This window comes from Megascapheus bottae, chromosome 2 (assembly GCF_031878675.1).
Source record: "Megascapheus bottae isolate mThoBot1 chromosome 2, mThoBot2.hap1, whole genome shotgun sequence".
NCBI lineage: Eukaryota > Metazoa > Chordata > Mammalia > Rodentia > Geomyidae > Megascapheus > Megascapheus bottae.
In genome coordinates, this window is record NC_143510.1 from 66067642 (window position 1) to 66078567 (window position 10926).

At 40.4% G+C, this 10926-nt stretch overlaps 1 pseudogene; it reads left to right on the forward strand.

Annotated features, from left to right (window-relative positions):
• The first annotated feature begins 3386 nt into the window (after positions 1–3386).
• LOC150067277 (RING finger and CHY zinc finger domain-containing protein 1 pseudogene) lies at positions 3387–3910 on the forward strand (annotated as a pseudogene).
• Positions 3911–10926: the final 7016 nt, after the last annotated feature.

The following is a 10926-nucleotide window of genomic DNA, read 5'->3' on the forward strand; positions in this document are numbered from 1 at the left end:
AGGCAGCTGGTGACAAAGGGCAAGCATTCAGGAAGAAAAGAAGATGTGGGATTGGAGGCCAGAGGCAGGAGGCGTCTTTTTCAGTTGTCATGTTTTGTCCTGCTCTTAGCTGTCTCAGAGCCTTAGCAACTCTCCTCTTTCAGCATTAGAAAAGCGCCGCTATTGTGGTCTTCTAAGGAATTGAGGACAGTAATCATTTCCATATGTATACAGAGGTGAATGAATGCAAACATTGGGGTTCCTTGGCCATTCTAATTATTTGGTGCCCTGTGGTTCAATCTGTTTTGGGTATTGGCTCAGCATTAATTTCAAGAGGGTATGGTTGTAATTAAGAGGAGCAATTTATGTTATTCACTGAAGAATGTTTTTTTTTACTTTGGCATTAATAATATATATTTTAAGAAAACCATGGAAACTAGAGGCAGTTTGGCACATATTTCCAATACCTACATGGCACATATTTCCAATACCTACGTAATGCCATCCTTCCATATCCCTGTGTTCCATATCTGAGGATTCAACCAATATTTGGCAGACATGCATCTATAGAAAACATATACTGATCTTTTATCGTCATTCCCTAAACAAGACAGCACAATATAAATACAGATTGTTTTAGGTATTAGAGGCAATATGGAGGTGATTTAAAGTAAATAGCTTTGTACGGCTTGTGTACACATATTATACCATTTTTATTAGGGATTTTAGAGTGTACCCATTTTGATATGTGGAAAGAGTCCTAGGACCAATTCCTCTAGAAATACCAAGTGATTCTTGTAGAGTTCTAGGATTTCTGTGTGACTCTTTATTGATCGTTCAGCTACTCTAATCCCCCGTCTAGCTGTACATGAGCTTTCCTTGTCCCAGTCAGTCCTGGCTGGCCAACTCAGCACCCCCAAGTGTCATGGTTTCAAACAAGAGTCATGTTGTCATCTCTAAGGCAGGTCTGCTGATCTAGGCTGTAAACGTTCTTGTCATGTGATCAGGTGAGCCTAACACAGTGTGGAAATTCTCAACTTACTTTTACACAGTGGACAAAGATGTGAGAAGATCGTAATTTGTGCAATGTTCTGACCTTGGTATGAGAAGAAGTGATGGGCCATACTTGTGTTAGAATCTGAATACATTCATAAGGTGCAGTGCTTTTAATGGCTATGGCTATCTGCTTTCTAGTCTGGAAGAGAAAGTTAAAATTAAACAACAACAACAGAAGCAACAGATTTGTACTCAGGTATGGAAGCTCATTTTTGAAATCCCAACCCTTGAGGGGGAGAAGGAGGAAAGTTTGGGTTTGAGTCCAGCCTGGGTTCTATAGCATGATATTGTTACCAAAAAACTTAGGGGCCAGGAGTTTAGCGTAGTGGTAGTGTACTTGCCTATCATTCACAAAGATGCAGACTACGTATGTACCACATACATAAAAAAACCTGGAAGTGATGCTCAAGTGGTAGAGCTCTAACCTTCAGAAAGCCTAAGACCAGTGCCTAGGCCTTGAGTTCAAACTCCAGGACTGGCAAAAAACACAAAAAACCTAACTAAAATAAACTTAACTGTTTTTCCCAATAATGCCTTGGTGAGTTATTTATTATTCTACTTCCCTAGTATTTTAGTTTTCTGAATTTCATAAAGTTCTTTCCTAGGGTAGAAAAGCTTTGGAAAAACTAGAGTGTTAACAGAAATAATATTTTGAAGATTAGAATAAATAATAAATAACACCTAGGAGAGTGCCTAGCATATAATAGGTGCTTCACAAAAAACTTGATCTTTTTTAAAAAGGCAAAATAATTCATTGCTAAGGGAATGTCCAGAGTCAATCAAGTATACTAGGTTTGCTTTTCCTGCATTTACCATTGGGATGCAATTTAACTTACTATTACAATAAATCATAAGCATCCTGCTGTTTGGTTTGGTTTTTTTTAGGAAGAGAAGGTAATTTGGGGTGTAGCCATGTTCTCATTAGAGAGAAAATGAGGGCATTTAAGGGTTAGTGTTTAAGAACAACAAAGCTCTCACTGTTGCTTAGCAACTAAAGCTAGAGGTAGGCAAGTCTGTGTAAGCCCTGGGAAGAGAACAGAAAGGAAGATAAAAACTGAATTTAATGTCTGCATCATACCCAAGTGGGTGAAAAGACATTTATATTGCAGTGGTATTTATAGTTGTAGTCTGTTGGTTATGTGACTGAAAATTTTAATGAAATGTGTTGAAATTAAGCATGAAGCTTCAGCAAGGAATAAAAGTGAACATTTATTGTTCAGGTACAAGAGTTTTTTTTGTTTTTTTGTTTGTTTGTTTGTTTGTTTAATTTTAAATCTTGACTGCAAAGGAAACCTGGAAATGGTTGAAAAGTCCTCCAGCTTTAGACATCCATCATGCCAAACAGACACTACTGCCACCATGTGGACATTGCTGGAACTTGCGAGGGCAGGCTGATGAGATGGGCTTTAGAGACTCCATCGATTGGAAAGATGTACTCTAGTGTTTCTTTCCTGATGCTTTTGTTCATGTGCCCCAAGAGGAAGTTTGAAGAATTCTGCCACCCTTTAAACTGGAATGAAAGAATTATAGATTTTTATAGTTGAAGGAATATAACTCACTGTGGTTTGTGGATAGTGACATTTAAAGACAAATCTAACCAGGCACTGGTGTCTCACCTCTGTAATCCTAGCTGCTCAGGAAGCTGAGACCTGAGGGGATCATGGTTTGAAGCCAGCCAGGGCAGAAAAATCCATGAGATTCTTTATCTCTGACAAACCAGCAAAGGACAGGAAGTGGGAGTGTGGCTCAAGTGGCTGAATGTCAGCCTTGAGTGAAAAATCCAAGTGACAGCGTAAGGCCCTGAGTTCAATCCACAATACCAGCACAAAACAAATACATAAGTAAAATAAAAAGGACTTCGATATTCCTTTAATGCAACAATGAAATAAATGTACATGCCATAGGGGTTTGATATACATCACTAGGAGGGGCTTAGGGGAGGAAAAGTGGGAGAAAAACATGGGAAGGGGTATCAATGTTCAAGAAGTAACATACCCGCTACCTGAAGAATGTAACTGTAATCTCTCTATACCTCACCCCAACATTAAAATTTTAAAAATCACCTGAGGAGCGCTCTTAAATGAATAACTTTTGTGTAATTCCTTTCTTCCTTGAACCCACACTTGACATCTATGCCACAGGCTTATAGTTTCATATGTAATACAGATAAATGGAAAAGATGGGGTACTTACCCAGGAGCAAAGGTAGCTGAGCTGTGAGCACTGCGAAAAGGATGTTTCCTGAAGACCCTTGGTTTGTGTCAGGACAACAACAAAGATCCTCAGCTTCGTCTTCTGAAAGTAATGGAAGTTCAGTGCAACAACCGTGCACAGTCAGCATGCCCCGGAGAATTTTAAAGAACGCAGCACATTGCCGAAAGAAGAGTATCGCAAATCCATGCCATCTGTTTGAAAACGGTAGAGTTGGTAGGATTGGTCAGAAAGCTTTCCTCCCCCCCACCCACTGTTTGAAATATAACTTATGCTTAGCTATGAATCATCAAGGAAAACATAAGTGCCCTGAACATGTTTCCTGGCAGACTTATCCAATATGTTCAGAGGAAATCCACACATCCCATGTTGTTGCGCATGCCATCATGCAGACGTCTTTGACACAGAATGTGTTTTGAAGAAATGTTGAAAGAAAGAGACCGATGTCCGTTGTGTCTGCACTCTGCTTGGTTATCATGAGGACTAGAGACAGATGGATTCCCAACCCATCAGTATATCAGAACCTGACTGTTGGTATTCTCTACAATGACTGCAACAGGTGATACATAGTCCAGTTTCATATTTTAGGCATGAAATGTAAGACCTGTGAGGCCTGTGATACTGCTCAAGCTGGAGGATGCAGAATTTCACCGGGTCAGCAATGACCAGGATATGCAGCTGAACTGGGAAAGTCAGCCTCTTGTGACATAGAAAAAGCTCTGTGGAAAAGTATTCTATTGTTCATCCTGTGTCATAATCTATACATGAGAGTTGATATGTTTTATACTAGGTTCAAGGCATGACATCATTTTACAAGTACTTAAGAGTCCGGGATCTGTTTATAGTCCTACTACTGGCATAATAACTAACTAAACAAACAAAAATAAATAGATAAAATCTACTTGTCTAGATAACCTTTGATCAGCTGTTATGCTCTTCTCTATACCCACTTCCATGTTTTCCATCACAAAGAATAGAGTGCCTTCTCTACAACTAAAAGTTCCCAGAGTATTCAGTCAGGGTGTAAAATCACTAAATTTCCATCACATGCTAGTATCTATGCTGGTATCTGTGCTATCCTATAGGTAGGAAGGATAACATACATTTATAAGTCCAGTGGTTTCCAATTATTCTGCTATCAGTGATCTCAAAACAGAACCTAATCCAGTCATCCACTGATTACTAATAGAAGAACAATACTTCAGAGGAATAGCTCAACTCATACAATGTGGTGGTCCCAGTTAGTTATCAGATGTGGCTTCTTTGTTCTCTTATGTTCTTTGGATATAGTATTAGTGTTTTTTAGACTTGATAGTGAACTGAAGAGAATTGGTATGTATGTATGTATGTATTTATTTATTTATTTAACCAGTCCTGGGCTTGAACTCAGGGCCTGATCACTGTCCTTGGACTTTCTCAAGGCAAGAGCTCTACCACTTGAGCCTCAGCACCACTTATGGCTTTTTTCCCCCCTCTATGTATGTGGTACCGAGGAATTGAATCCGGGTCTTCATGCATGCTAGGCAAGCACTCTACCATTAAACCAAACTCCCAGCCCTTATTATTTTTTAAATTACAGTGGCTTGCTATTTTTGCAACATAGTGCTCAGGTTGAATATAGTAAAAGGAAAGTAGTATCCAATTATCCAATGTCCTTTCTTCTTGGATGAGTGAGCAGATAACTAAATATCAGTGTCCGCATCCTTGAACATATCCAAATGAACAGTATCTGGCTATAACTCTGTTAGAAGTGATGCTGGGACTTGATTGTGGTCTGAAGCTTTCAAATATTACATGGCCTCTACTTTCTTTTGGGGGGGTGGCTGTGGGAGAGGTGCTCTCCATTCAAACATGACCAATTTGTTACAATACTAGTTAGTTGCTTTCCTTTAGTCAGTCATCTTTGTATGAATCCAGTGATTGTAGGGTTTTCCTTTGTGGTTTGAGTTTATTTCTGCTTTTTAATTATTTCTTGTTATCTGGTACTTATGAACAGAAAAAGTACATAGATCAAGTATTATGTTGCTATTGAGAATTCCTATCTAAGAAAGTGCATTTCCTAGAAGAGTTGGATTTTACCAACTTTTATAGATACACACACTCTGTAGAAAAGTAGAATTACATCTCAGATAATTTTTTAAGTGCACTTTCATGTTATAGACAAAGGATAGCACCATGTCACACCTCTGTGAATGCAAATATATTGTGACTGCTTTAATGACTGCATTCTCAGAGCCTCTTTTAATATCTCCCTGGAATCTTTTCTTTCCAATTATGGAAAAAAAACTAATAAAAATAGTGTCGACAAAAAGAGAAATTTACTAGCAGTATATAATGTCATTTTTAGAAATCATTCAAAACACTGAGTTAGCATTAAATTCCTTCTATTCCCATGGCTCTTTTTTTTCTGTGATTGCAATTTCTTGAGGCTTATCACTAGAAAATGATAAATGTGGGTGTACTGAGCTGAAACCCTGTCACAGACAAATAATAATGAATATTCATCATGGACATGTAAACTAATTTTTAATGTCTCAGCTTTCTAAGATGTAGCTCTCCAAATAAAGTATTCATTGCAGAAAAATTATAATATATCTCAATTTAAATATTTTGTTACAGAGAAACATATGCATGATGTCTTACCTATTTAGTATTACCTATGTATCCATAGATACGGTAGTAGAAAAGCACTAGCCTTGAACAAAAAAGCCTCTCAAGAATAGTGCCCACACCCTGAATTCAAGCCCAAGATCTACACACAGAAAACCAAACCAAAACAAAAAAGAGACTAAAGAACAAAAGGACATGTACATCTCATCTGATGGCAGTTTGTGGAGGTAAGAACTCATTTCACTTGCCTGTAGGGAGCTATCCTGTTACTTGAGGGACATATTGACATCAGGACTGTGTGAACTTACATTTACCAGCCAGCATGAAGTCTTTGCTTCCCCCCCATGAGCCTGAACATTGTTCAGGGGTTACCTCTTCCCTCAAAACCCAGGTGCTTCATTTTCATGGACAGTTCTAAATGGAAAGGATAATTCATCTAGACCTCCCGGTCTAGAAACAAGCCTTGTGACTGTCAGCTATTAATCCAACAAAATATCAAAGGTGACTAACTTATCAAGAGGAAAGGTTTCTTTAGCTCTAGTTCTGGAGGTTAAAGGCATAGCACGGGCATGAGTGCAGTTCTGGTGAGGGCAGCAGGTATCAGTGGTGAGAAGTGTGTCAGAATAAAGACTCACAACTGGAGCCAAAAGATGGGAAAAACAGGGACTTCCCACAGGCTGTTCCAGGGCATGCCCCTTCCCCCAAAGACCTAAAGACCTCCATCCAACTAGGCCACACCCCCAGAGGGTCTCCCACCTCCCGCTGGGGCTGCCCTGGGACCAAGCTCTCAGCATATGAAACTTCGTGGGGGGCACTACCCATGTTTTTGTCTTATTTTAAATCTCTTAAAAATTTTTTTTCATTGTAAAGGTGATGTATGAAGAAATTATAGTTACATAAGTCAGGTAATGAGTACATTTCTTTTTAAACAGTGTCACCTCATTTTTCTCCCAGCTTTTACCCTACCAACCTCCCCCCTCCAAAATTGTATAATTCATTTCCAACATATATAGTCTAGTGAGTATCAAGGATCACTGCTGAATGAATTCACCCATTGTCCCCCGGATTCTGTGCTTCCCCTTCCCAATTAACCACTCAAGCCAGAAGTGGAGCTGTGACCTGAGTGGTACAGCACTAGACTCGAACAAAAAATTCCTGAGGGACAGAACCCAAGCCTGGAGTTCAAGCCCAGGGCTGCTAGCAAAAGAAAAAGAAACAAGGGGAGAAAGAAAGAGAAAAGAGAGAGAGAGAGAGAGAGAGAGAGAGAGAGAGAGAGAGAGAGAGAGAGAGAGAGAGAGAGAGAGAGAGAGAAGGAGGGAGGGAGGGAGGGAAGGAAGGCAGGAAGGCAGGAAGGCAGGAAGGCAGGAAGGAAGGAAGGAAGGAAGGAAGGAAGGAAGGAAGGAAGGAAAAAGTGGCCTTACTATTGTCTACACTCACGACATAGGAAGAGTAAGATTTGAGCAAAGAAAGTGTAGGAGATACCACCCATGTTTAGGTCATAGCAAATGTGTGTGCAATTTTGGCTGCTGGAGATCAAGGAAAGACTTTCTGGGGACCTCGGAGAAATTTCTTGCTCTTCTAGCAGACCTTCAGAGTCCTTTTCATTGCTGTTGCAGTTGACCTTCATGGATAACAATGGCATAGCAAGTCAAGCAGAGCCAACGCAATGCATGGGGGCTGGAGCTGGCGCCCTGTCCTGCCTCTGGGCACTGTGCAAGCCTGCTCGCAGTAGTGTTCCAACTACTTTTACAGAGTGCCGGGAAAGTTTGTGAGGAATAGGGACTGAAATGGTTGATAGACTGAATTGACAGAGATTGCTTTCTGCCAAAAATTAAAATTAATTGCAATCCGTCATGCTATATACAGGCAGACAGTGTAATTTAGTCAAACAAAAGCACTTGCTGGGGGGTTAGGGGGGAGGGTAATGGGGACCAAGACATGTGGAAGGGTATCAATGTATGTGAATTAATGCACCTTCTATCTGGCAAATATCATGTAACTCTTTTATTAAATACAATGAAAAATATTTTTAAAAAAAGCACTTGTTCAAGCATATGGCTCACATTTCAGTTGCTATGGTATACTATATTAACTCCAAGGCATTGCATAAAGTACACATTTTACTGCTTCAGCCCACTAAGCACTCTGTAAAGAACAGGTATCCATCATGATCAGCGACCAGTCACTTCATTTCTCTCCCAGTTTGGTGTGCACACACGTAATCTGTTCAGATAGAATATAGTCAGTCACAGGTAGAAAAGCATGGAGTCATGTTGCCTCTTTGCTTCCCCATGGTCATAACACACATTCAATTTGAAAGGATGAATGAGCCAGAGAGGGAATTGATGAGTTGATCATTTCATCAATACTGATTTAGTCAAAACCACAAATAACTTTCTAACAGTGTGGGGATGTTTTCTCTGTCACCATTGGACTATGATTCTGAAGAGTGACACTAACCTACGCTAGGAAAGTGGTCACGATGAAAAGGATATGAGAAGGGAAGTCTTCGGAACTTCACACTGCTTTATCCCTTAAAGAAGGGTGAATACGATCAAAGCATACTACTGGAAGTTTCTTAATGAAAACTTGACAGTGTACACTTAATATGCACTGATACAGAATCGGGAGTTTTGTACGGATGACTTGGGCCTGTAATCCTAGCTAGTCAAGGAGCTGACAGAAGAATGAAGCCAGCCTGGCTAGAAGGTTAGGAGATTCTATATCCAATTAACCACAAGAACTGGGCTGAAGGTATGGCTCAGGTGACAGTGCCAGCCAAACTGGGCAAGCTTTAGATCCCTGAGTTCAACAGCCCATACTAGAAAAAACAAGATAGAAAGACAAAAACTTAAGAGATTTGTTTTTAACCAGTCCTGGGGACTGAACTCAGTTCCTGAACACTGTCCTTGGGCTTTCCTCAAGGCTAGTGCTCTACTACTTGAGCCACAGCACCACTTCCAGCTTTCTGTGTATGTGGTGTCAAGGAATCAAACCCAGGTCTTTGTGCATGCTAGGCAAATACTTTACCACTAGGCCAAACTCCTGGCCCCTTAGAGATGTTTTTTATTGAACCAAATATACAAAGAATAGGATGTTGGAAGCTGATTCAAACTTAAGTGTGGCAATCATTCATGAAATACTGAAATGCTCAAAACACTCTTTTAAGTTATATGGTAGGAAAGTAAATGCTCCTTAATTTACCATGTGTACAGGTGTTCTGGTCCCGTGGCTGGATCTCAGGGCCTAGGTGCTGCCCTGAACTTTTGTGCCCAAGGCTAATTTCCTACCACTTGAGTCACAGCTCCACTTCCAGCTTTTTGGTGGTTAATTGGAGCCCCATGGACTTTTCTGCCTGGGCTGTCTTTGAAACACACTCCTCAGGTCTCAGCTTCCTATGTAGTGGGGTTCAGGTGTGATCCATCAACACACAGCCCAACCTACTTTGATGTTTTTTTGTTTTTGTTTTGCCAGTCCTGGGGCTTGAACTCAGGTCCTGGGTACTGTCCTTGAGCTTTTTACCTCAAGGTTAGTGTTCTACCACTTGATGCACAGAACCATTTCTGGCCTTTCCTGTATATGTGGTACTCAGGAATTGAACCCAGGGCTTTGTGCATGTTGGGCAAGTACTCTACCCTTAGGCTATGCTCCCAGCCCTCTGGTAAGTTTTCACAAAGCAATTAAAACACTTTGATGAAAGGTTTAAAATTATGTAGTATAAATGCCAAATATTAGCTTTATTGATTTTTTCATTTCCCTAAACATTTAAAGCCAGTAGCAAGAGACTTTTCAAGTGTTTGGATAAACACTTTAAGTTGCAATGAATAACATCTATGGCTTTAAGCCAGTTTCACTCTTTTGGTCTAAAATGTCCTCTGCCACCTGCATTTCTTGTACCTGGTGGTCTTCCATTCATCTTCCAAGTTCCGATGTTAAGACTGCTTGCATACATTCAGTTTGCATGTTGTCTTAGTTGGTAAATGACTGGTACTCAAGCTGTGTAAGTCCTGAGAAGTCATCAGTACGATGAGACTGACCTATAATGGTTCTCATGACTGCCTGAGGTCTAGCTATCTGTATATTGCCATAGTGTTATAAATAATCAAATGGTTTGTGGCTGGAAACAGGTATTCTACTTTTTTGTTGTTGTTGGCTGTGGGGCTTGAACTCTGGTTCTGGGTGCTGCCCCTGAGCTCTTCAGCTCAAGGCTAGTGCTGCACCACTTCTGGTTTTCTGGTGGTTAATTGGAGATAAGAATTTTACCAACTTTCGTGCCTGATCCTTTCGTGAGCCATGATCCTCAGATGTCAGCCTCCTGAGTAGCTAGGATTACAGGTGTGAGCCACTGGTACCCAGCTGGTACTCTACTTCTGTATGCCCAAATTGTATTTGTGACATGAACATTAATCCCGTGTAGAAAGTTGTGTGTGTCAGAATAAACATGTATGGGCCACTCCTTCAATGTTTTGTGAAAACGATTTGTCTTTGATGGATCAGTGGTGTGGGAAAGTAGGAGGCGCTCATTCTGGTTTCATCTTTTTAGTTGATTTACATAGAATCCAAGCAATGGACATAACCTCGTTTCTATTTCTCGGAATGAACTAAAATTGTGTAATTCTTTACCATTATTAGAGAGGGAAGGAGAGTAGCGTGGCTTTCCCCTCAAGACACCTCTGTTTGCATCAGAACAGTAAATATTTACTGAGTAAATGATTAGCACGATTTTGATAGGAGAGGGCCGGGGTAAGGCTGTTAGTACTGGTGACATGCTGCTGTTTATTTTACTGACAACTCCATGTTGCCATTGCATGAAAGCACAGACACCTGTAGCGCAGGTGCCCTGTTTACTATGTGTCTTCAGGTTGGCATTTGTTCTTGTGTCTGCGGAACAGTCCTGAGCCTTCAATGAGAAAAATTTAATTTGTACCTTAAGAGAATCTCCCAGTATGGAGATCATTCTGCCCATACAATGACACTCTTACTCAGAAGCTTGTTGGATCCATTCATTGTTTCTCAAAGTAAGTTCTGCTGAAATGTAATAGCATAAAATGCTGTGGAGTTATCTTAGTCA